The 26,863-nt window shown below is 41.9% G+C and overlaps 1 protein-coding gene across 10 annotated transcripts in view; it reads left to right on the forward strand.

The window, feature by feature from the left end:
* Window positions 1-26,863, forward strand: part of CDIN1 (CDAN1 interacting nuclease 1) — a 241,057-nt gene that overhangs the window by 164,831 nt on the left and 49,363 nt on the right. For 3 of the 10 annotated variants that reach the window (XM_089309411.1, XM_089309412.1, XM_089309416.1), the window contains exon 11: window positions 1-24,945. This exon is cut by the window's left edge and continues 34,960 nt beyond it. The exons of the other annotated variants lie outside the window; for them this stretch is intronic. The gene's annotated coding sequence lies outside the window, so the exon portion shown is untranslated. Of the gene's footprint in view, window positions 24,946-26,863 lie in introns of those variants that run through there. 10 annotated transcript variants of the gene reach the window in all.

The raw sequence follows: 26,863 nt of genomic DNA on the forward strand, positions 1-26,863 counted from the left end.
CCAGGAAAAGCACCTGGCTCCTGGCTCCTGCCAGGATCAGCGCGGTGCGCCGGCTGCAGCGGCGGCCATTGGAGGGTGAACCAACGGCAAAGGAAGACCTTTCTCTCTCTGTCTCTCTCTCACTGTCCACTCTGCCTGTCAAAAAAAAAAAAAAAAAAAAAAAAAAAAAAAAAAAAGATGTAAATATCATATACCAGTGTTAACACAAATTGTCCATGGTACCACATTCAATGTTCCCAAAGTTTCTGACACTTGGGAGGAATGTTGCAAATCTAATGTGTATGTCATGGAAATAGCAAGCATGAGGCTTTGAATTTTGCTATGTGAAGGAAATAAAATAGGCCATCCCGTCTACCTCACTTTTGTTTTCCCGGGAGGCTCACTGCAGTTTCTAAGAGAAATAATAGCAACTTAAAAGAAATAATGATTAGTATTGTTTCATGTGCCTATTATTATGTTTGAAGAGGGTATTATGATTAATTTGTCAAACCCTTCATAAGAAATATGCACTATAACATATTTTATCTATTACTGGCAAGTATCAAGCTTCAAAATTAATTATGCAAATATTCCAAATGTTAGCAAATTTAAAGTAAAGCAGGAGATGCCATCTTGGCTCCAACTGGAAATAAGTATGCATCCTCCTATTTCTATTTTGATTACTGAAAATTATACAGAACTATTTTATTGAATTTAAAAACCCATAGCACTGGCTATCTCTGCACATATCACGTCCAACAAAAATTAAGAAATTAATATTCCCATTGAAATATCATGCAAAGTCTTTTTCTTTTTTAAGAAACTCTACTTGAATATCCATCTAAATGCTATATTTACTACCAAATCCACACATTTAAAAAAAACAAATTTTATTTTGTATGGAAAAAGTACTTGATGAGATCAAAGTTTCACATAAGACTATTTGCTGAAAGTGTTCCCCAATCAAAGGCTGGGCAAATAATTTTGGAAAATGGTTCCTACTATGTAGACTATTCAAGGTTATAAGAATCAAGGAAACATGTTTATCATTGTTTAAGTCTACATTTCTGAAGCTTACTTGACCAAAGGTCACTTTTTGTATCTCATACCTATGTCCTCTTGCAAACCACTGGTAGATAGGCAATGACAGTCAGATCAGTGGTGGAAGATGAGTGAGATCAGGTGAGGGATTGGGCTACCACTTTGGTACTTTCTAAAAGCAAATACTTGCCAGTGCCATGGCTCACTAGGCTAATCCTCCGCCTGCGGCGCCGGCAACCTAGGTTCTAGTCCTGGTTGGGGGGCCAGGTACTAGTCCCTGTTGCTCCTCTTTGAGTCCAGCTCTCTGCTGTGGCCCGGGACAGCAGTGGAGGATGGCCCAAGTGTTTGGGTCCCTGCACCCGCATGGGAGACCGGGAGGAAGTACCCGGCTCCTGGCTTCAGATCCTGCATCTACTCAGGCATCCTGACCAATCATACCACTTCTAACTGGTAAGCCCAAAGTGTATCCCTTAGGTCGGACATGGAAGCTGAGATGCATACTGGGGTCCAGGTGAATATTAAAGTGTAGGAATTGTAGTGAGAACTAGTAGTACTAATACACTGAGCACCCCTTCTCAGTGTCAGCCCATGTGGGCAAGCAGATATAATGGGCCCAGTATAGCCAGATCTTCCAGTTTATCAAACAGTATTGAAAATTGAGATTTTCCTCTTTGCTGCATTTTAAATGGCAGTAATTGATTCCATTATTTTCAAATAATAAATTAAAATTTATATCCCAGAATTACCCCTGTGTGTGGCCTTCACCTTTAAGAGGCAATTGATGTAGCAGCATAAAAAGGAAAGGCATATCCTGGAATATCCTCCTGGTGCATGCACGAGACATTAACAGAATGAAAGTCACCAACAGTATTTTTGACTGGCATTATTTCCAATTAGGTATAAATCTTTTTTTTTTTTTCTTTTTTTTCTTTTTTGGAAAGGCAGAGTTAGACAAAGAGAGAGAGAGAAAGGTCTTCCTTTTTCCGTTGGTTTACCCTCGAAATGGCCGCTATGAAAAATTGTAAAGACTAGTGTATTTCATTGCCCTCACCAAGTAATTAAAGTAATAATTTTGTATTTGGAAAGCATGTTTCCAGTTTCCAAAACAGAAAAATAAAACAATAATCTCTAGGTGTGTTACCTTGCTAAGGCTGTCATAACAAAGTCCTGCAGACTGAGTGGCATAAACAACAGAAATTTCTTTGCCCACAGTATGGGCACCAGTTGGTATCCTGGCGACTCTACTTCCAATTCAGCTCCCTGCTAATGGCCTAGGAGAAGCAGTAGAGGATGGCCAAAGAATTTCAGCTCCTGCCACCCAAGTGGGAGACCCAGATGAGGCTCTTGGCTCCAGGCTTCAGCCTGGCCCAGCTGTGGCCTTTGAAGTCATATGGGGAGTGAACCAGTGGATGAAAGATCGCTCTGTCTCTCCCTCTCTCTCTGTAACTCTGACTTTCAAATAAATAAGTCATTTAAAAATATGTATTTGTCCCAAGTCTTATTCTGGGGCTTACAGATGGCCATCTTCTCTGTGTGTCTTCACATCATCTTTCTATATATCTGTGTCCAAATTTCTTCTTCCTGTAACGACATCAGTCATTTTGAATGAGGACTGCCCCAATGATTTTGTTGTAACTTAATTATCTCTATAAAGACCCTTTTTCCAATTAGTCGCTTTCTCAAGTACTAGGAGTCAGGACTTCACAAGTTTTGGGGGGTAGAGGGTGAGTACAATTCACTCATAGCAATATGAAATAACATTCTGAGTAAAATAAAGACTCCCTTAGTTTAGTTTATGGGTTTTGTTTATTTGTTTACTGAAAAATTAGATTCAAAATTTTAACCATATACTTTTATGTGTAATCTAGGAAACATTCCTTTCTGAATTGAGAAAGAAAGCAGTGTTCAGGTACCTACAGAAAAGAGCATATGTATGTGAGCTACCAGGAAAGGAAGGACTGCGATTGTGAGTCATTCATTTGGACTAGCATCAGAGACCCAACTAGGCCAGACAAGTTGGAAGTCAATCCATATCTAATAAGCATATTAAACATAGTACACAGAGTGTAGTACATAAAATGAGGTATGAAAACTTTCTATAAACATCAAGACATGTTCTAATGTATAAGGGTTCTTACTCTAAACTTTATGCAATTTTTAAAAATGCTTTGAGGGGCTGCATTGTGGCATAGCCGATAAAGCTGCCACCTGCAATGCTGGCATCCCATGTGGGCCGCAGAGTCAGTCCCAGCTGTTCCACTTCTGATCCAGTTCCCTGCTAATTCACCTGGGAAAGTAGCAGAAGATGGCCCAAGTCCTTGGGCCCCTGCATCCACATGGGAAACCTGGATAAAGAAAGATAGAATAAAACAGAATCTTGATGTCAACATTGATTATGTGAACTTTTTAAATAAGCTTTATTTTCTGATCTGCTTGCTCACAGTTTTATTCTCCATGGTAACTTATGAGATCCCAATGTGCTTGAGTTGAGGCCTCCCTCTGGAGCCTTCCTGTTGTTCATTTACCTGCATGGGATAAGCATTTCCAAATGCATATCAATTTTCTTTCAAAACTATAGGAGATTGCTGAAATTCACTGTCACATATCCACGTATGTATTTAACACATGCTATGTGCTGAGTACTTGGGGTAGTCATTAGATCAAATGTAAACCTGACCTTTAACCTCAGTAAATTCAATCTAGAAAATTTTACAAATGAAAACAAAGAATGTTAGTGTGTTAAGTGCAGTAACTATTGCCTTAGGTCTGCAGAATAGAACTCAAAGCAGAGTGAGTAATAAAGACCCACGAGCTAAGTTATAAGAAAAATACAAAAGTTTGCTAAGTAATTCATTAAAAGATTGAGTTATATGATGCAAAGGTGCAGAAATATGAAATGACATAATGTATTTGGGTAATTGCAGGAACTTTTGTATTTCTGAAGGGCAAATTGTGTGCCAAGATACAGAGAAGGTGAGACTGGAGAAACTAGACAAGCTCAGTCATAAAGGGAATTCAGAGAAATCATTTGCGTGTCAGGGAGCCTTTGAAATATTTTAATTAGGGAAGTAAAGTGATTGTATTTTATTTTAAGATTTATTTTATTTATTTGATAGTCATAGTGAATTATTTTGAGTGAATTAAATCCATTGCCCTTAAGACACTCACATTTTCTACTTTGAATTAAAAAAAAAAAAACAGTACTGAGTAAGAGAGAGAGAAAGAGAGAGATATCTCCCATCCATTGGTTTACTCTCCCATTGACCGTGATGGTTGAGACTAGGCCAGGAACTCCATCTGGGTCTCTCATGCAGTGGTAGGTGTCCAAGTACTTGGGCCATTTTCTGCTTTCTCAGGCACGTTAGCAGAGAACTGGATCAGAAGTGCGGCAGCTGGGACTTGAACTGGCACTTCCATATGGTATGCTGCTTTTGGAGGCAGCAGCTTAACCTGCTGTGCCACAATGCCAGCCTCTGTATTTTTATTTTAAAAAGGCCATTTGAGGAGCAATGTAGTGAGCATATTAGAAAGAGAATACAGTGGCCGTGGAGCCAGGAAGCCACCCAGGCAGACTGGCTCTGCTGCTAGGTATTAGCTGTGAAACTTTGGGCCAGTCCCTTATCTTCTCTGAGCCTCAGTTTCCTCATCTCAATAGTGGGGATAATAGTAGCCCCACTTAAGATGACTGCTTTGAGAGTTAAAAGGGTTCCTATTTGTGAACCATGCTCAGTACAAATTAATTCCTCAGTATGTGCCAGCAGTTATTAATATGAGTCATTAAACACTGCTGGTGTGGATTCAGACAAGAGGTGGATGCTGTATTTGAAGCAAATTAGAACAGAATTCAGGAACGGTGCAGTAAAGTTGAAGGGTCCTTGGCCTAACGAGTTAAGGATATGCCGTGTACCTCAGCATTCCTTTTCAGCATCAAGTCCACAGTGTCGAGCTTCATCTTGTAATCGAATCAAGTACAGCAGCCCAAACTCATCCTTTTCATTCTTCATGTTCTGTCCGTGGATGCAGCCGTAAGATCCCTGCCACCTGTGAGGTCAGGAGCCTTGCTGTGGAGTGAGCATTACCTGCATGCTTAGTGTCCCAGTGTGTGTGAGAAACACAAATACTTTATTTTTTTTATTCCAAATAAATTAAGTTTTTTGTAGAAAGTCTCTGAACATTCTGTTTTTCTCTGTTTCACTGAAAGTTACTGGCCTTCATGCACTCCATCACCATTAGGCACCTGGCAGACTTTTCTTCTGTCCTCTCATTTAATGAGAAAAACCAAAGTCTTTGTCACTCTAGCCTGATATTTGTGAAAAGGAATTCTGCAGTGAGGGGTGATAACAAAGAAGGCTCACCTTCCTAGCAGGCATTTCAGACAGCATCTGTTTCATTGTAAACTGCCACTGGCTACCAAGGACCTCCCCCATACTCTCTGGTCCATACTCACAAGCCTGTGGGTTCTCCTGGTTTCTTCTTAGAGGAGCAAACGTCAACCAGTCCCAGGAACGTGCTTCCCATGTTTGATTAAGAAGCCTGAGGATCATTGGGCCTGAATAACTCTCTGACTGCATCAGGTGGTCTGGCTCTCCTCAAGGTGGCCCAGGATGGCCTATATGCCCTGTCTAATGTGCCAAAATAGTATACACTCCTCAGAGGACAGGGTAATTTCTTCACTCCTTTGACAGACTCATATTATTTCTTTAAGATTTATTTATTTACTTGAAAGTCAGAGTTACAGAGAGAGAGAGAGAAAGAGGTCTTCCATCCACTGGTTCACTCCCCAACTGGCTACAACGGCCGGAGCTGCACCAATCTGGAGCCAGGAGCTTCTTCCAGGTCTCCCACTTGGATGCAGGGACCCAAGGACTTGGGCCATCTTCCACTGCTTTCCCAGGTCACAGCAGAGAGTGGGATCAGAAGTGGAGCAGCCAGGACTCGAACCGGCACCCATATGGGATGCCAGCACCGCAGGCAGCAGCTTTACCCACTATGCCACAGTGCCGGCCCCTGGCAAATTCTTCTTGAGCATCTACTATGTTCACTGTTGTGGACATCAAGAATGCAGCAGTGAACTAGAAAGCTAGGAACGCTGTCCTTAGAGAACTTACGTTATGATAGAAAAGACAAGAGAAAAAAAAAAACAACAACTAGATGAATGAATGAATGAGTTAATTAATTAATTTAAATCTTGGTGACATGATTAGGGAAGGTGTTTCTGGGCAGCTAAAATAAATCCCGATACATGCTTGAGTTAAATTGCATTCCAAAATTGGGTTCCTCTGCCCTTCAATCTCAGGCTGTGACTTTGGAAATGGCCTTCAAATGTACTGCCGTTTTGTGCACAGCTCTGTTTAATGCACGTGTGATTTGTGGCCTGGAATGTTTGGGCTGTGGCATGACGTTTCTGTGGAATATGGCCACTGACCTGACTGCTGCCATGTCTGGCATCCTGCATCCCCAACACAGCTGAACACTTTTAATGTCATCATTCCCCACAGCTTTTGTGTACGTCTGTCCCAAGCTCAGCAGAGAGGCTGTGTTCTTACTGCCTGTATACTTCACTGTCTGTGACTGACTAGATTATGACAGTGACAGCCCAGCCAGTATATACATTACAGTTTAAGCATTAGAGGTTTCTGGTGAATTATAATAAAACTAAAAGGGGAAAAAAAAAAGAGTTTCTCAAGCATTTGTAAAAGCAGTGATTCATTTTCATGGCAAAAATGTTTATGTTAAACCTAATGCCTCATTTGTTGTCAGCACAGGACTACAACTAATGAAAGATAAGTAAGTTTGTCATTATTTTCCATTAAACACCCACTCTAATAAATACTGAACTTATAAAGACACGATGCTGGTCAGAATTAGTTTATTATGCCCTCTTTTAAATTTGTTTAAGAATTTGTTCAACTTTGGTATGCATCATAGTCTGTATAATCTAATTCTAGCTTTGCTGTTATATTAAACAACTATGCTTTCTAAAAATATACATGGTTAACTGGAGAGCATGTTAAACTACAGAAACTTTTACAGTTTGCTTCCTCATCCACATCATTATTCTATTATTGATACAGATTATGTGTCTGTCAATAATTGTGAATGTGTCATTTTCACAGCTCTTAGTCAATGTGCACTAACTGTCGAGTTGATTCATATCAGCCAACTCATTTAAAATATTTATTTTTTTTCTTTCTGCCTCTCAAACTATAATAAAATTAATATTCATAAAATATTATCTGGTGGTAGAACACAGCAGTGTATGTAAAGGTTGTGTTGGTAATTGTGCTGTAGTTGTCATATCAGTTTTTATTAGGAGCTTTACAGTTACTTTTACTGTACCTATGAAGTCTTTGGAATAAATGAATATTTGGTATTCCTATGCTTCCCCCTATTTTAAGAGCTAAATAAATTGTGTGTATGATTTCTAAATAAAAAGCATAATTTTAAGGGAAATACAGTTTTGAAAACAGAGACTAGAAAAGTTCTATTGTACTAGGCAATAGTTTTTGTTGTGGTTGTTGTATACTAAGACTTTCTCTAAGATAGTTGAGTCATTTTATAGATTCTCATCTACCATCTCACTGTCTACTCCAAATCACATCACTGGACGGAAAGGACTAGAAATTATGGTCTTCACACAATAATATGGTCTTGCTTAATGATGCATGCATTTTGAAATATCTGTAAATATTTGGGAAGTAAAAACCGAAACATGACTTACCTGTCACATGCCTTTAAATATATCTTTAGTGTTCCATTCATTTAATTCCATCACTCAGATAAACATTGAGCAAAATTTACTAAGAGCCCACCATAAAGGAGACACCATGCTAAGCCTCTGAGTACAGAATTTCCCCAAAACACAGTTTTGGTACTCGATGAGCTGGTTCTGATGAAGAACTCAGACCAGTTAACCAGCAGTTAATGGCAAGTAAACCAGCACTTGCAGGATGAAAAATGCTGGGACTGAGATGTACACAGGTACATGAAGTGGAAGTTCAGGAAGCTAGTTCATACAGACCTTCACCTAGAGCTGCAGGACACATGATGGGGAAAGGTGTTGAGCACACAGAAGGAATGGCAGATGCAAAGGCACAGAGGCCTGGCAGAGTGGAAGCTGCAGAAAGTTTTTTTAATATAATTAGAACATAGGCAATGGGATACAGACAGGGAAAAGCCATGTGTGCCGCCAGAGATTCACATAGTGTTTCTGAGGAAGTACAAATAGAGTTTTTGTTTGAACAAGTTGCTGATATGCTTACATTTGAAATTTAGAAATATTGCTGAGCCACAATGGAAGACCAGCTAGAGATGCTTGGTTTCTATGAGTTTGTTGATTGGCTGGTTTGGGGGAGTACAAATATAGGAGCAACTCTTAAAGGAAACCAAGTGGGAGGTTATTGCTGAAATTCAAATATGGATGGAGAAGGAGCAGAACTTAGTAGAGATGGGAAAGAGAAAATATTTATAGGATATTAAAGACATCTATACTTCTCTGTTAAATATGGGCAGAAATGTTAAATGTCCAGTTTACCAATATCTTTACTCCAATTAAACTGAGGCCTTTTGATTCCTATAGTGCTGTGTTCTTTCCCTGGGTGCTTCATCTATATCAAATATAAAAAAATAAAAACAAACCAGATTATCTACTGCATGCAAATCACTTTTGCATATGCATACTGTATCTAATATATATGTTCACTTATATATTTTACATATTATATATATACAGTTAGTGTACAGCTAGACACCTTGTGAGTAAAGGAAAACAAGGTGCTGCTAAAAGTTGGAAATAGGCAAGTATTTTGCATAATGAGTGAGATGCCCACATCCCAAATTGGAGTACCTGGATTCCATACCTGGCTCTAGGTCTGGAATCCAGCTTCCTGCTTAATGCAGACCCTGAGAAACAGCAGTGATAGTTCAAGTGGTTCATTCCTGCCACTCACATAGGAGACCCAAATTGAGCTCCCAGCTCCTGCTTTGGCTTTTTTGGGCATTTGGGGCATGAACCAGTAGATGGGAACCCCCCCTCCCCCGCCGCCGCTTCTCTCTGTGCATGCACACTTCTCAGATTTTTTAAAAAATGAAAATTGGAAACATTTTATATCAAGAACCTTTATGGGATATATTATTAAGTTACAGAAACATTTTCAAATTGTTGACAGTTCCTTAGCAGTTAGTGCATCTTTTAAAAAATATTTCAACCACTGCTCATCTTAAATGCTGAGTGGCAATGTTTGAAGAAATGTTTCTGATATTATCTCTCTAAATAAAAATTGATGGTTTCTTTAACACTTGAGACAGAAATTTCTGGGTGAGACAGTAATGTGCCTTTTAGGTCATTCCTAAGTAGATTTATTTTTAAAGCATTTATGTACGGTTACAAGAGTTCGCCAAAAAAGAGGCAGCTACAACATGGCTTCAGTTGGCCTATGATTTTCATTTAACTCTATGCTCTTTTTATAGGTGATTTTTTTTTCTCAAAGTTTTGTTTTCTTCTTACTTGTGTACCTAAACAGGTCAGTGTCTCTGTTTCCTTGAAAAGCTGTATGAGCTCAATCATTAGAATTAAACAACGGACAACAAAAAATAAGACATACGACACTTTTCCACAGCTATCTCATAGATATTATCTAATTTTACGAGGGAGGAAACCAAGACCCAATGAGATGTAAGTCGCAGTGAACTCCGTAATCTGTGGGTTGAATAAGATCTTTAGCATCAGCCGGTTAACGTTCTTAGACCCAGCCCAACCTCATGCTGCCCTGATACCACACCTGATGCTTGATGCAGTCTTCCCTTGCTGCTGGGTGGATGCTGTGCTGCGCGTTAAAATCAGCCAATGATGATTAGACTTCAGCCGTGAAGTGGGGGGATAGTCTAGAAATCATTTAATCACTCTTTACAACCCAAGAAGCAGCAGGATAAGCAAACAGAAAGGGTTGTAGGTATGGGAGCAGCAGAGGTAGGAGCTAAGTTTATTCTTGTGTGACCCTATTCCCTGTGACCTTGGAGAAATCTCGATTCCTCTGATCTTTCCCTTAGTTCATTTGTAAAATGAGCCCTCTCTATAATCTTAGGACTAAGCGAGCTCACGTATCTGTCTTTGTGTCTCTGTCATGTCCAGTTCTTGGCACATAACACACAACTGATGATAGGTAACTAGAAAAATGTAACGCAGGGACTTCCCTTCGGGAAGCCAGTGTGTGCCAAGATGAGGAAAACAGGAATTTCACTGGGATGTTTTTGCAGGCATGGATGGGTCTTAGTTTGTGACTTTGTTGTAATTCTCTGCTAAGAGATGTCGTACTGTGCATCTGTCTGATTGTTCAGCGTGAGACCAGTAAGACAGCATTCTGGGGGACAGACACCAGCGCACTAGTGAAATGTTCGCTTGCCCCATGGCCCATGCAAAATTTGCTTCCGGCAGGCGCTTTTGATTTTCCATTTTCCTTTTTTGTTGATTGGTTATTTTTTTTCTTACAACAGCTTTGGGAACCAAATAGTAAATTCGGAGTTAGTAATTTCACTTTTCCCAGATCTCACATACATGAAAAAGAAGCAGATATTTTCAGTTTTAGATTTAATTACAAAAAAAAAAAGAGCAGCAATAAACTCTGGGTACATTAGCCACCCCGGGTTATTTCAAAGTAAAAGGGCAATTACTGGAGCCATCTGACCTCTCATTTGAGGATCGGTGTTTTAAAAACACCACCAACCACAGACTTGTAAAGTTTGCAAAAACTGCCAACAGACCCAAATATGTTAAAGGTTGTAATCTCTTGAAAGGTTTTGGTTGATTTTCCTGTTGCCCCTCCTATCAACTTTAACCTCCAACCTTCTCCAGCATGTATCACTACAAATAAAACTGCTGAGGTTTGACAAGAGGATATAAAGTCACTAGGCCATCGCACAGAGATGGCCACATGATTTTCTTCAGCCGAAATGAATACTCTCAAGCTGGGCTTTTCAATAGGAAGTGATAAACACTCACTCATATCACTTTAGTTTTAATAATTACTGTTCCCCCACACAAAAAAAAAGCCCGGAATATACATATTAAATGATGTTTGACAACTGGAATTTAGTGGTTTTGTTATTGGTTGTCTTTGACCATTAACTTGGATTTCTGTTCTTAATTTTAATGTATACGATTTCAAGCCGGCAGCATATGATACTGATATAAATATGGCATTTGTATACAGCACTATAAATGAATTTTTAGTTTGTGATTAAGGCAAACCAGATGAGAAGAAAGCAAACAATGTGTTTGTATTGCTCTACTGATTTAAAAATAATCCTCACACTGGATTCACCTGCAGTGCCTTTCGTCTTTTTAGGGAACTGGGGACATATGGCTCATGTAGCACTTAAGCTCGCCAGGGTTTCTGAAGTCTCAGTTACTTGTATAGATTCTCAAATAATTCAGCTGTCTGTGGAAATTATTCATTCTGCACTAGATTAATGCTATCTTGTGAAGTCTCTGGCACCACTCAGTCTGAATTCTGCTAGCTCTGTTACGAGGTCTGAACATTAGAAGTAGGGAAGCTGTTACATCAATTCTTCAACAGTGGTTCTTGTTTCTGCTTTTCATTGTCGTTTTGTCTTCATTTTTAAAGATGTATTTATTTATTTATTTGAAAGGCAGAGTGAGGGACAGGGAGAGACAGAGACATAAAGGAAAGAGAGAGATTGAATCTTCCATCTGTTGGTTCATTCCCCCAAATGGCTGCAGCAGCCAGGGCTAAACTGAGCCAAAGCCGGGAGCCTGGAACTGCATCCAGATCTTCCAAGTGGATGGCAGGGGCTCATGTATCTTGGCCATCATCTGTTACCTCCCAGACCTTTCAGCAGGAAGCTGGTTTGAAAGCGCAGCGTAGGGTCAGCGCCATGGCTCACTTGGTTAATCCTCTGCCTGCAGCACCAGCATCCCATATGGACGCCAGGTTCTAGTCCCAGGTGCTCCTCTTCCAGTCCAGCTCTCTGCCATGGCCCAGAAGGGCAGTGGAGGATGGCCCAAGTGCTTGGGCCCTTCACCCACATGGGAGACCAGGAGGAAGCACCTGGCTCTTGGCTTCAGATTGGCGTAGCTCTGGCCGAAGCGGGCATTTGGGGAGTGAACCAATGGAAGGAAGACCTTTCTCTGTCTCTCTCTCTATGACTCTACCTGTCAAATTAAAAAAAAAAAAAAAGTGCAGAGTAGCCAGGACTTGAACCAGGCACTCTGATATGAGATGCAGGCATTCTAAATAGTGGCTTAACCTATTGTACCACAGCGCCCACCCCTTGTTTAAGTAGGTCCATGCATTTTTGTTAGGTCCAACTTCATAGCTCCAAAACAACCCTGTATCCATGTGTTCTGTCCCACTCTCATTCTCTCCTGTTTATTATGTTCTTTTTACAAGGCCATTGAGAGAAGGGAGGCTCACTGATGTGTAGGAGTAGGTAGTCTGAGATGTAAGGGGCATTGGTGCTGGAGATGGGGGACCAGTGAGCGGTTAGTTTTCCACCTGACCTTTTGGCCACCTCTGCAGAATCCTGCCTTTTATCTGAGCTGGGCTGCCCTCTGCAAAAGCATTATGTTGCCATAATGAAATGCATCTGTGTAAAAGCTTCCAACTCCAGTCACCTGAGCACTTCCTTCACATCTTCCTAAACAGGATCCCGAACCAAGCAAAGAACTGTGTTGGTTCGTGGCGGCGGCCTGGGGAACACGGCAGAGGAGAGGAACGGTGTGTGTGGCAGGGGACTGTGTAGGTCAGATCCAACATCTTAGAATTCTAAGAAAACTAAATTTTCGTGTGTTCCTTGTCAAACTGTTGACACCATCAGGAGTCTCTCTAGTTCCTCCCAGTGTACAGTGTACAGTGCCATTTTTATCATATAACACTAAATGGTCATGATTAGCAACAGCTGTAGGAATCTGTTGCCTTTCTTCTGAACTTCCACATTCTTCCTTTTTTTTTTTTTTTTTTTTTTTTTTTGGAGCCTCACCATTCCTTCTCTAGGAAACTGAAGGCATTTTAATGGAAAGGAAAGCCAAAGTTCAGAGAGACAGAGTGATCCAAGATTAATTCATTAGTGTCAGAGCCAGGATGTCCTCATTTATTATGCAGCAGAATGGTGATTTAGCATCTACTGTGTGGCCAGTGTCCAAGGGTGAGTGGATGAATGTGAGTGCTTCCCTCAAGGAGCTCCCAGTCTGTGGTGTGGGTGGGGTCGAGGGTGGCAGTGCTGTAGCAGCCGCAGGCGCATGCTACAGTGGGTACTCCCGAGGCAGTGACTTGGCTCCATCTGTAGGAGGAGGCAAGTTCTGATCCAGCTGTCCTTATTCCAAGTGAGGACAGTTTTAAGAAAGTAAGCTGCTGCGCCAATTGAAAAATCTCTTCCTGTTTTAACTTCCTGAATCGCCAGTTCCAAAACTCTGATGACTAACAACTATACTATAAAAGAAGCCCAACTTTACAAATTCAGTTGGTAAAAATGGAGCTAGGGGCCTACTGAACTAATTAGGAAAAGCCACAGAGACCAATAGTTGAAGCTTTGGGGCTAATTGGATGGACAGTGCAAAAGTTTAAAACATAAAAATTATAGGATAAGAAAAAACATTCGACCTTTTGCTAATATAAAATACCAAAGCCTTCAATTTTTTTTTTTTTTGTATTTTTGTCCTATGACATTAAAATAAATAAATAAGCCTCTAAAATTCATGTGGGACTGGATAAGGGAAACGAAGTCTGATTGGTTTAGGTATTTGAAGCCTTAGCTCAGTGTCCCCAAAATGAATATTTTTACTAACAACCAGGGTTGTTGGTATTGGCTTTTATCAGGAACTTCATTTTTTGTTTGTTTGTTTACTGATGAAAACATATATGGGGGAGCACCGATAGCTAAAATAGGCAGACATGTAGTTGATAGGAGATTTTACTCATCTCTTAATGCCATAGGAATGCTTAGATATTTATGAAAATGATGTTATTTTCATAGCACTCACAGCTTCCAAGTGGAAAGTTCTTAAATTGCTGTGGTTCCCTGCCCTGCCCTTCATTCTATTGCAGGTAGCAGTTCAGTGTCAGTAGAAGATGTATATGCATACAAAACTGTGTGTAAAGAATGATCTCTCCCCACCAATAGTCAAATGAAATTGAAGATTCTAACAAGAAACCAAGGGCAAGAAAGAATGTATTCCTGTTCTCCCTTGAGAATACAGGTGAAAGTTCTCCTGGCCTTAACCCTTTCATCCATTGGCAAGTAGACAATGGAACAATGGAACAAGTATCTCCCAACTAGAAATAGATTGGAAATAGAAGCAAGCTGTAGAAAAAGTGGTAACACAGAGTGTTTTTCTAAAGGAAAAACAAACTTAGAGACTGTCTGGAGCTTTAAATCTAAGTGTCCAATCATAGTATTGTCTTGGAAAGGAAGCTTATATATTGGAAATCACTGTTTTGGTGTCTTTTTGCTACCATGTTTGGTTTCCAGTGGAATTGGAAACTTAACACTATTCATTGGGTCACCATTTATTACAGGTATTTCTGTTACTAGGCCTTCTTAGGCAGTGACTTTGTCCCTTATTTGTTCAAGATTCCATCATTTCTGACCTGGGCTCTGAAATAAATAGATTTTTAAAAATATTTGTTTTTTTAAAGGTCTTCCTTCCGTTGGTTCACTCCCCAAATGGCCACTACAGCCAGCACTACGCCAATCCGAAGCCAGGAGCCAGGCTTCTTAGTGGTCTCCCATGGGGGTGCAGGAGCCCAAGCACTTGGGCCATCCTCCACTGCTCTCCCAGGCCACAGCAGAGAGCTGGACTAGAAGAAGAGCAACCGGGACTAGAACCCGGCACCCGTATGGGATGCTGGCACCGCAGACGGAGGATTAACCAAGTGAGCCACAGTGCCGGCCCTTTAGATTTATTTTTTTGAAAAAGCAAATGACACAGAGAGGGACAGACAAATGGCTGCAATGGCTTTGACTGGACCAGGCCAAAGCCAGGAGACCCGAAGCTGCATCCAGATCTCCCATGGGAGTGGCAGGGGTGCAAGCACTTGAGCCATCTCCTGCTGCTTTCCCAGGCACATTAGCAGGGAGCTGGATTGGACTTGGAAAAGCCAGCACTCACTGGCACACCAGTATAGGATGCCAGCATCACAGGAGGCAGCTTACCCCCGTTATACCACTCTTCAGACTCCTGAAATACAAATTCTTCACATCACTGTACTGATGGGTGCAAACAAGGCCCAAGATGAGACATAGAGGGAGAAATTGGATAGTCTCTTCCTTTCCTTCTTATGCTAGCTCACCTTCAGCCCCTCCTACTGATCCCAGCTTCATAGGGCAGCTGTGGCCAACTTTCTTTGTCCTCCATCTCATTTCAGATACTCAAATGTTCTGACTATTTGGTTTAATTTGAGTTGCCCACCCCACCCAGCTTTTTTCTTTGTCCACCCATTTTTTTAAAAGATTCATTTATTTTATTTAAAAGGCATAGTTACAGAGAGAGCGAGAGAGCGGGAGAGATGGAGAGATCGTCCGTCTGCTGGTTCACTCCCCAAATGACTGCAACAACAGAGCTGGGCCAGGCTGAAGGCACGAGCTAAGAGCTTCCTCTGGGTCCCCCATGTAGGTACAGGGGCCCATGGACTTGGGCCATCTTCCGCTCTTTTCCCAGGCACATTAGCAGGCAGCTGGATTGGTAGGGGAGCAGCCAGGACTCGAACTGGAGTCCATATGGGATGCCAGCGTTGTAGACAGCAGCTTAACCCACTATGCCATAGCACTGACCCCTTCTTTTCCTTCTCCTTCTTCTTTTAAGGGATCTTCTTTTCTCTTTTCTTTTTTTTTTTTTTTTTTGTTTGTTTGTTTGTTTAGGGTTAATTGGTCTTTCTTTCAAGGCAAGCTCTTAATTATGATTTCTCCATTGGTTCAGCTTTTCCAAAGTCTTATAAATTCATGAGAGAAGATGAGAGAGGATGCCCTAGGAATCCCTACCTTGGCTGGACAATTCTGGGGTTGCAGGAAGGCCAAGGACTCTCCAAAGGTTTCCCCTGAGTCACAGACCCTCCCCAGCCCAGGTAACTCCTATGGCTTTTCTCTTACTTTCCCAGCCTCTTTAAGTGGGGGGGAAGTTAACTAACAGTGAAATTGGAGTATGTTCCCCTCACGGTAGGATTTCCTTGCATTTGGATAGTTTAGATTCTGTAACCTATAGGATAACTTTCCTGATTGCCCCAAAGTGATAGTAAATATGAATTATGTGATGATTCAAAAGGTTCCTCAAGCTCATCATTCTAGAATCGTCTAGATTGGAAGGTGGAGTAGATAAGGCTGTATGTGCCTGCAGTAACTTCCAGGTATTTGGCCTGTTCACTTTCTGCTCCACAAACTAACTGACAAAGAACAAGGTGCTAATTTGTTGAATATCAGCGGTAGGTAGACAATCAATTTAAGTGAAATATCCTGTAGTTGGAGCAGGTAAATGGGGAGCAATGAAAGCTTCCTCTTTTATGGGCTGCTGAGAGGTGATCTCTCTCAAAAAGCAGTCTGCTAAGTGATCCCAAGCTAATGCAAATTAACAGTTGTTTTCTTTCAGAACTGTGTGACTGAATAAACATTTACCATTTGTTTCATCTCTACTCATCTCTTAAAACAGTTGCTACAGGTCTTAATAGTAAGACTCGAAACATATAATGTATTAGCCTTGGCACATCAAAATATTGTTCATCTTCCAAACTTGAGATATTCCAGTTTGGCTTCTCACTGAGTTTATAATGTTCTGAGGGTATGTATCTAAAAACGCATCTTACTAATCTCCTGGAATTGATTTTTTTTTTTTAAAGAGGAGGAAAAAAGTCCCTGTAACTTGTCTCTATTCCCAGCTTAAACACGGTCTGTCAGTTGTGAAATTGATGGACATGGTGGTGCATTTCAACCTTAGGTGGGGCTAAAATAAGAAACTTAATCCACTGAGTAGTATTTTGGAAGAGAGACCTCTGATATTTGTGTACAATAATAATGTGGTTAAAAGTGGAATTTCAGCCTTAGCTGAGAGAGCAACGCTTCTTGCTTTTTCGTGCAAGCATCTCCCATAATTTAACGTGACCAGCTTTTCGCTTAGCACCATTGTGGCAACTGTGCAGGGTAAAGAATTTCAGCAACTGAACAACAGTATCAAGTACCTCCATCGGAGGCACTCTCCCCAGTGGTTTCCTCCAAGCGTTAACATTCCTGGAGCTGGTGGCCTCTGCCAAATGCTCAGCACTGAGTTCACATGCAGCAAATCTAGCATGACAAAGTTGCTCCCATTTTGCAAGTGGGAAACCTGGAGCCCCAAATGGAGCCTCCCACACAGTCAACTGCAGAATGGAGATGAGATCCTAGAGATACAGTATAAGGGATTATCTGGGATCATGTACACGGTCTGCAGTTGCCTTTGTATGGCTACTGGGTTAGATCATTCTTGGCAAGTTTGGTGAATTAGTATCCTATTCCTGAGTCTCGTTTCAATACCTAGTTTGGAACTCTTCCACTCCCTGAAAACTTCCATTGAAATTTTTATCAATGGTATTTGCATAGACAAAATGGAATCAAACTATTGACATGTGCTTTTATTATTTTTTTTTGAAAAAGCAAATTTATGTGAATGGTTTGTCAGTAGAGATAATTTAGCCAAAGGCACCTGTCTTCTCTAAGGGTTCTGCCTGAAAAGACTGTTAGGGGGAGCTGGGTGAATTTTTTGTCTTTAAAATAAAGCTGTTTTTGAGGTATGAGAGAAGCTTAGTTTTTGAAATGGCACAATGAATTACAAAGGCTCCTTTTCACCCCCCAAAAAAGGACTAAAAAGGACATTTGTTAGACTCTTGAGGAAGGATTGTGCTGTTAACATAAAAGTCCAGATACAAGAGGGAAAATTGAAGGAAAAGGAGGAGCAGGTAATACTAGGAAATTGCTGGACCCTGAAAGCGACTTGTTTTACAAAGATGATTACACTCACGCTTGGATCCAGAACTCCAGAAAGCACGTCGGCAGTGAACAGCACAGCTGGAAGAGAAAACTCAGCACATCTTCTTTCGCTGAGAACAGACTTACATATGGGTGTGGTTGTGGATCTCTCCCCCGGCGGGTCCTGTTAGAATATTCTGGCAGACAAGTGGCCAATAACCAGTCTTCCTAATGGAGGTCAGGTGATTTGTAATTCTGGATTTGTGGAACAGGCAGGGTTTATCATTGATTTGAAGATGGAAAGTACACTTTCCCCTCCCCCATCATTTAGTGGATGTGGTTCTTGAGTATGGCCAGAATTATATGTGTGTTAATGTGTCTTGAGCCCTGACCTAAACTGTAGATGAGAAGGCTCGTTAAATATTAACACGCAGAACAAACAGAATTGCTTATGCAGTAGGAAAGTGCATAGTATTCTGAAGTCAGGCCTAATCTTTCTATGGGGGCTCTATTCTGAGTGCTGCATTTCTCTCCAGACTTTGCTGAAAACTCCCTCTTTAGCAAAAGCACAGTTACTGTTCTCTTAATTAAAAAAAAGTTAAAGAGTATGTAACTTCAGAGTTACCAAATCTGTTTATCCCTCTTACATGTCAAAGTTTAAGTGCTGTGTTTTGTATATATAATCATGATATTTGAAAAGGCCATAAAGTAAAGCAATTATATAATTGTCTGAAAGAACAAGGATAGAAGCTATAAAAACTAAAGAGCAGTATTAACAATCACAGCATCTGAAGTCAAGCTGCAAAATTTGGTCCTAATTATTGGTGATGATTAATTAAGCATAAAGTTCCAAGCCTTGAAAGAATTTCAGAATTATTTTTCTTTGATTTTTCTACCAAAAAAAAAATAGGTCCACCCCATCATTTTCTATTTTAGCAGTTTCCACAACTTAAACATTAAATTCTTATTGTTTGATTTCTGTTATATTAGTAGTGTGTGTTTTGCAATTCTAATCTTCACGTTTTTCTTTCTTTATCACTGAAGTAGGCCTTTTGAAGCTGGGAAATTTTTCATAGCAATATTGACAGTGTTCACATTTGCATGATGACAGCCAAGGAATGGAGCAGTAATTTTTGAAATTGCAGAAGTATTTAGAACACTGATAAAAGCTGAAATATATTTTTGATGGATTGAAGTTAAGCATACATGATTTTTCCTGCTGTCAAAAGGCTCTGAATTTAGTGAATATTTGCCTGCTGTGAGAATGCAAGATTAACATCACAACCATCACCCGGGCACCCAAACCCTGCAATTTAATAGCTTTTTAGGTTCTTTCCTTTTTCTAAACAGCAATTAATCTCATTTTAGTACAATTTTCTCGTTTCTGAAGTCGCTCATTGAATCGCTGTTTTGTTCATATTTGGCTTCAGCTCCTCTGCATAGTCATTAAAGTCCCAATTAATGTCACCTTTCGCTGAAGAGTACTCATTTTTATTGAGAAAATGACAGTTGCTGCCATGAGTAGTGCAGTGTAATATACATTAATTGCCCTGTAACACTGGTAATTACGAGTTTTTCAAGCCTCTCAGTAAACTGTCATGCCTAGACAAGACTGTGCTAAAATAGATTACTCATTAGGGAGACCTGTCCTATTTTCTGGTGGGTTCTTAGTGTTGGTTTAAAAAAAAAAAAAAGAAATCTTGAGCTTGAACAAATAGTTGCCAAGAGCAATTTCCTACAACAATATCCTTGTGTTGGGTTTTTCAGCCATCACTTAAGATTGCGGTCAGCAAACAGACAGGGTGCAGTGGACGCTCGAGATGTTGAGTCTTGAGCATTTATTTATGTGGATCAGAAGAGCAGAGTTAACGGTGCTTCATTCAGGGTTGAATATTGAGTGCGGTGTCACTAAAGAGTGCTCCCAGAGAGTGTTGTGTTCAAACAGGCTCACTCCCTGGTATCTCAAGAATATGGGAAGAAACCAGCACGCCACGCTTAGGTCTTAATCACCTTCATGCTAAGTTCATAGACGAGAAATACTGTGTTGATGCCTTTACTAAACAAATCCCTGTGAACACCAGAGAGCATAAGTCACTTTGACACTGAACATGGATAGATATGTTTTTAAGGTGTACTTCTTAAACCGTGGGAATCCCTGGTTGAAGGGAAGTATAATAATTTCACTTGAGAAAACCCACAGGCTTTTTGAATATATAGGTGCTGACGAGTATATTTGGGAGCAGGCTTTTTTTTTTTTTTTTTTTTTTTGCATATCATGTTCCTTATTTCTTATGTTGGTGCTTTAGCCCAAAATGGTGAACATAAAAGCACGTTGCTGTCCAGAACGGACAAAATGGAAACCTTTGTCATAGTCTTGCCTAAAGCAGGTGTTATAACAATCTGCTCTTTCCCTCTCCTCCAAATGAATTTTGTCACAGCCTTTCAAATTTCCTTGTGGTGATGAGCTAATGAAAGGAGATAGTACAATTTGTGCTGACCAGGTAGCAAGTGCCAGCTCACAGCTGAGGATAGCTTAAAAAAAATAAATAAAACAGAGCATCATATCACTGATTTACCCATTACACAGCATTAATAGTGAGAGACCTTGGTGTGTTTATCTGTTTGTATTGGTGTGCATTTATCGAATTGTTTATGACAAGACTAATTGGTGTAATTGTAGACACTGAAATTACCTGTCAGCTATATGTAACCACACTCCCTTTCTTTCTGACAAATGATGACAACTGAGGGACCCCGTAGCATTACTCATGATGGCTTTCCAAGTGGTAATAAGGACAATAGGGGCCCTGGCTAATTTGACATGGACAGCCTTCACAACAAGAAGCCAGCTAAATGACTTGTCACGAGGGGAGAGAAGTCAGAAAAGTAATGGAGTCCCCCATGGCGCTCTGACAGGGAGATGAGGCAATTTCAACGGAAAGTGAAAAGGCTTCAGTTTGTCAAGTATTTAGAACAATCAGAGAACAGCTAGAGGCTGGAACCTGACAATACATTTGTGAACCATGGTAGCAGTTTCATATAGGTCAGTTACTTCATGATGGCTGCGCAGCACTCAGAGGGTTCTGCTCTCGTCGCGGCCGTCACATCTACCAACCACATGCAGCCCTGTCACCTCGACTCTGTGCTGTGTTTTACACCACCGGGATTAATGGTTAGGGTTGTGGTTGCCCAGGGATGGAAGGGTGGTGGGAGCTGCCATTGCTTGCATGTTGAAGAATAAACAGAACGCACAGCACAATCGCAACAGCCCTTACACCAAGAAGGCTTTAACTCGACCCGGGTGAGCTGTGGCCCCCAGGGCCCAGACCAGCAAACTCCTTTCTAACTGTCTGTCAGATACAAAATGCATCACCACCACTCCAAGGCGCCATCTTCTCGCGGCACCTTTTCTTCTGATTGTATTTCATGTAGTATAATATCAGTCTCAGCACGAAAACTGGTGTGCAAGGATTGAAGCTGCCCCCATCCGCAGCACCTCAGACCTGCTAAGCTGTAAGTAGCTTCTGACCCTAAAGTGTAATACGTGGCTGAAGTGTTAAAGTGGTGAAGTGCTAGCTCAGCAGTGACGTTGCCTTGCACTTGTGGTTTTATCGGAAGCGATTTCTGCGGTGTGGAAAAGCAAGTTTCCAGATGGGGTGAGGCACTTCTCTCTGTGACTCAGTTTCTTCATTTAAGAGGAAAAAAACAAGTTGATCAAGTTTATGCAAAAACCAATTTCTTGTCTTAGATGCACATTCACGTTAGGATATTTTTAATCACTTCAATAGATACTGTGCACTTGGAACAGTCTTCCCCTTCCCACCTCCTAACCCCTCCCCCACCAGGTCCTTGTACAGACAACAGTATCTTTTACTTTAGTAATATATCACCTTTAGGTTTTAAATTTTTCATTCCTCTTTTTAATTTGAAAGACAGAGATCTCTGCCAGGGCTACACCGGGCCAGAGCTTGGAGCCGGGAACTCCATCCAGGTCCCCCATATGGGTGACAGGAACCCAACTACGTGAGCCGTGCATGGCTTACTGACTCCTAAAATGTGCATTAGCAGGAAGGTAGAATGAGGAGCAAAGTGGGGACCCCAACTCAGGCACTGATACGCGATGCGGGCATGAAAAATGGCATCCTCACTGTGTGAACCAATGCCCACCTCTCACCACTATGTTTAATAGAATTTTTCTTGTGAAGACTCCAGAGCATTTGAGCCTATGTCATCATTTTAACATCATCTGAAGAACACATGTAATTAATATTTAATTAGACTATGCTATTTGTAAGTTTTGAGCTTCATGTGCCAAAAGGTTCCTTTTCAGATATCTCAGTGTAGTATGTATCTGTTGAGCTTTTTAGTATATATAACTTAAGTATGTAACTTTTAAGTATATAACTTAAAACACATGGTTTCATGAATATTGTTAAAATCCCAGCCTCATAGATTTCCTAATGCACTGACCAGCAGTTTAGAAAGGTCTGGAAAACCACCCAGAGAAAATATTTATGAGTTCATTCTTTTTGCATTTATTTGGGAGTGAAGGCGGGGTGGGGAGTTTCAAAATGCGCAGTATAAGCAAGTGTCCACGTGTCCATGGTCTTCGAGTGGTTGTTGAGTTGCCTGAAGGTGCTCAGAATCTGCTCAGGACCTTTTTGATGAGCAGATTCAGCCTCTCACCACACTGAGAGCCCTGAGGAGTACAGGACCCCAGCACTGGGCCCAGGGACTTCAGGAGCAGAGTTGCCACCAAAGGAGAAGCAAGTGCTTGTACCCTCCGTGTCACAGGTGCACAAAGGAGAATTTGCCTACAAATTCCCAGGTCATGGATTACAGGTGTGTCCTTTTTGTCTGAAAACACAACCAGCTGCCAGGAATTCTCCTTTTTGAGTTACTTTCAAGTCTGTATGTGGCACAAGTCTTTTAGCCTCACTTTGGAGATAAGCTTTAGGTTCTCCACAGGTGTTTGCTCAACTAGATTTTCCCCCTTGGTTTTTTTTATTAAATTGTTTTTGTACTTATTGCAATAATACATAATTAATTCTGAAAGTCTAAGAGTTCCAGATAAACAAAAAACTTGAAAAATCGTAATCCCAGTTCAAATCCATTATCACAATTAACACTGTTAACACAAAAAGCTCCAGATGGAGTCGTGCTGTATATACCACTCCTGTGTTCTTTACCCTGAGGATATTGAGATTGCTTTTCATATCTGCAAATATAGCTGTACCGTAGCCTGTGTAATCAGTAACTAATCCTTGCCCAACTTGGAAACGTGTTTTACCACTCACTTCTAATGGGTATTTAGGAGGTCACCATATACAACACTGTGATGAACATCCTCACGTCGCAGAGAAGGTATGGAGTGCACAAAAGGTTCAGTCAGCATATTTGTTTTCTTCCATCCTGTGAAACCTGCTGTTATAAATGCATAAATCTGTGGCACCTGTATTTCCCACACTGCAATGTGACTTTTAGTGATAATTCCATTTTTCCTTTTAATATTCAATTTTAAAAAACATGGTGTTTTCATGATGCCAAAAACTCATTTACCCAGTTGTGTAGTAACATATAAACAAATGTAAATGAAGGTAACTTATGCTAGTACATATGCATTTGTTTTCTGCCACCCAGTCTCCAGAACTTTTGATTCCCCTCAAAAACTGTCTACAGGCAAAGAAAGGTAGGATGCTGTGTTGTAAAAATTATGCATCTGTTACATAGAATGTTAAGTATTTATTTGTTTCCCACTCACTCCCACCTGAGGCTTCCATCCACATGCAGACCGAGCTCTCTTATGTTAAGGAACCAAATAAGTGTTAGTTGATGTTCTATTGTTCTTAGTGACACTTCATTAAATCACTTTTCACATCCATATACATTTCCTTTGGGTAATATTCCAAATGGTAGCTTCCCAAGTCAAAGGGACCACGGTGTGTGAAGCCGGTGATACATATTGCACGTTGTTAAAGAACCTCTCACAGAAAGGTTGGAGCAGTTTCTTCCTCCACAGGTGGTGTGCTGCTCCATCGGCACCCAGGCCCACATTAGATTTCACCACTTCATAGTTTGCACGCTCTCATTTTGGGTTACTTTGCTCCCCCTTATTTCTGCTCAGTGTGCTTGCCTTTCACTTTGCAACTCCTTGCCATCAGTCATTCTGTAAGATATGCCTTCACCAGACACATCTGAGTGCTGAGGCACTTATAATTAGAAATTTCTGCGATACAGTACTCTACCTTCCCTCTCCATTGGGGATTCCAGATCTTTCTGACCCCTGAGCCCTGCAACAAGTCACACCTCCCTCCTCCCAGGACACTGGATATTTCAGATTATTCCAAGTGGTCTCCTGCCCTCTTTCCCTTGCCTCTGTTACAGCTGTCATTATTTAGATTGTTCCAGTCGCACATATAATTGCTTCATCGCTTTAGTAACTGGCGTAAAGTTGTCACAGACCTTACTGGCTCTTCTTACCTCAGATTTACATGGAGCATCCCAGGGCTTTCTTTAGGGCATTTATCACTTTTCCTCCAAATGATCTGGTGACAGAGTACAGCTATTCAAGTCTGCATGAGCCAGCAGCTGATATGGTCTTTCTTCTTTGCTGCCACCAGCCAAAGGAGAGGAAATTGGGGGGTGGGGAGGGGGATGCGCTTTCATGACTGCACTTCAAGGAGCCTCTGTCGCGGAGCCAGGGAAGTTTCAGAGTTGCACAGCACTGGCAGTGGAAGAGGCCCCCCGCGACACCTTGAGTGAAGGTGCCTGCTTCGTCTGTCTTGCCAGTCCTGCGCCTGTGCAGCCAGCGAGGCATTTTCCGAAGCTGCTCGCCTTTCCTGTTTACTTCTCATTCCAGGAACAAGCCTGAGCAATTTTATACGACATTAACTGTTACTGTTGTATACTGATAGGTGAGATTTTGTTATGGTTTCTTGAAGAGGCCCATTATTTTCATTTTGGAAAAGGAAAAAAATAAAATAGGAATTGCCACCAATTGGAAATGAGTGATCCTAATAAGTTTTATAGATCCAATAGCAGTTGTGAGTGTGGAGTTCCTTGTATGTTGAAATGGTGTTATAAACAGTGTTAAGCTCACTGGCTGGCCCCAGAGGTCTATTACAGTCAGAATGAGGCATGTTTAGAATACCAATAGGAGCAGCCTGTGTTTCCTACCTCATACCTGGAGAGTAGATTTAATGCAGTCAGACTATTTTTTTTTTTTTTGACAGGCAGAGTGGACAGTGAGAGAGAGAGACAGAGAGAAAGGTCTTCCTTTGCCGTTGGTTCACCCTCCAATGGCCGCCGCGGCCGGCGCGCTGCGGCCAGCGCACCGCGCTGATCCGATGGCAGGAGCCAGGAGCCAGGTGCTTTTCCTGGTCTCCCATGGGGTGCAGGGCCCAAGCACCTGGGCCATCCTCCACTGCACTCCCTGGCCACAGCAGAGAGCTGGCCTGGAAGAGGGGCAACCGGGACAGAATCCGGCGCCCTGACCAGGACTAGAACCCGGTGTGCCGGCGCCGCTAGGCGGAGGATTAGCCTAGTGAGCCGCGGCGCCGGCCTGTGGTCAGACTCTTGAAATGAAAGGATTTGCAAGCTGAGCTTTTACTGGATACACTGTGCTCGCTAGGAAGGCTGCCCTTCTGGTAAGCTCCCCCAACCTGTTCATGCCTTTTCATTTCTTCCTCCATCCTAAACTCTCCTGCTCTCTAAACCTGCAGCTTTTCCTGTTGTTTATAAGCAGGTACTCTCCTCGGTAAGGGATTCCTGAGAAAAGCTTCTTCGTGAGGCCGTGAGCTTCTTGGGTCACCAGCGAATCCCTAAAGTAGTTAGGCCTCTATGATTTATTTATAAGCCTGGCTGTTATGTCTTGCTTTAATCCAGCAGTTTTTGCTGAAGTGACTTGTGTAAGATTTTTGCTTAGGCAGCGCTGCCCCATCATTGCTGATGGCACTAGGGAGGAGTCTGGGTTACACCAGGCCAGCGTGCTGTTCTTCCTGTACCTGATGGGAATTCAGGGCCTCTCCTTGATGAAGGCAGGATAGTTGCTAGCAAAGAGGAGCTGACAATTGGCAGCACCTATGCGGCAGCTCCACCTGCACCACCGAAACGACACCCCCCCCTCCGTGCAGACCACCAGCTGCCAGTATTTTGCTACTTAGAATCGGCACCAACATGGCAGCAGGCTACCTCCCCAAGATGACCTTTAGTGCATCCTAGTGTCGTTATAATAAAATCACCAGAGCTGACACTCGCACTCCAGCATGCACCTGATGGCAGGAGTCTTTTTTTTTTTTTTTTTTTTTGACAGGCAGAGTGGACAGTGAGAGAGAGAGAGAGAGAAAGATCTTCATTTTCCATTGGTTCACCCTCCAATGGCCGCTGCGGCCCGCGCACCGCGTTGATCCGAAGGCAGGAGCCAGGTGCTTCTCCTGGTCTCCCATGGGGTGCAGGGCCCAAGCACTTGGGCCATCCTCCACTGCACCCCCCGGACCATAGCAGAGAACTGGCCTGATGCCAGGACTCTTCCAAGATTTACAAAAAGGGTCCAGAAATGGGAGATACTCAAGCCACGCCGCAAACTCCACCCCCTTTGGTTACTCAACTAAGTTTCCCCCACACCCTCTTGCCCCAAATCATTTAAAAGGGCAGCCTTGGGCAGGCCTTCTGCCTTAGCAGATTGAGTGGCCAACTGCAATGTCGAGTGTCTGCTCAAGTCCTGTCTGCTCCACTTCCAATCCAGCTCCCTGCTGAGGCATTTGGGAAAGCAGGGGCAAGTGGCCCAGGTGCTTGGGCCTCTGCCGTGAGGGCAACCAGGGTGGATTTCCAGACTCCCAGCTTTAGGTCAGTTTATCCCTAGTCATTGCAGCTACTGGGGGTGCGGAGGGGTGAGCCAGCA

The sequence above is a fragment of the Oryctolagus cuniculus genome, chromosome 12, assembly GCF_051225735.1.
Source record: "Oryctolagus cuniculus isolate XC-2025 breed Fujian yellow rabbit chromosome 12, ASM5122573v1, whole genome shotgun sequence".
Classification (NCBI taxonomy): domain Eukaryota; kingdom Metazoa; phylum Chordata; class Mammalia; order Lagomorpha; family Leporidae; genus Oryctolagus; species Oryctolagus cuniculus.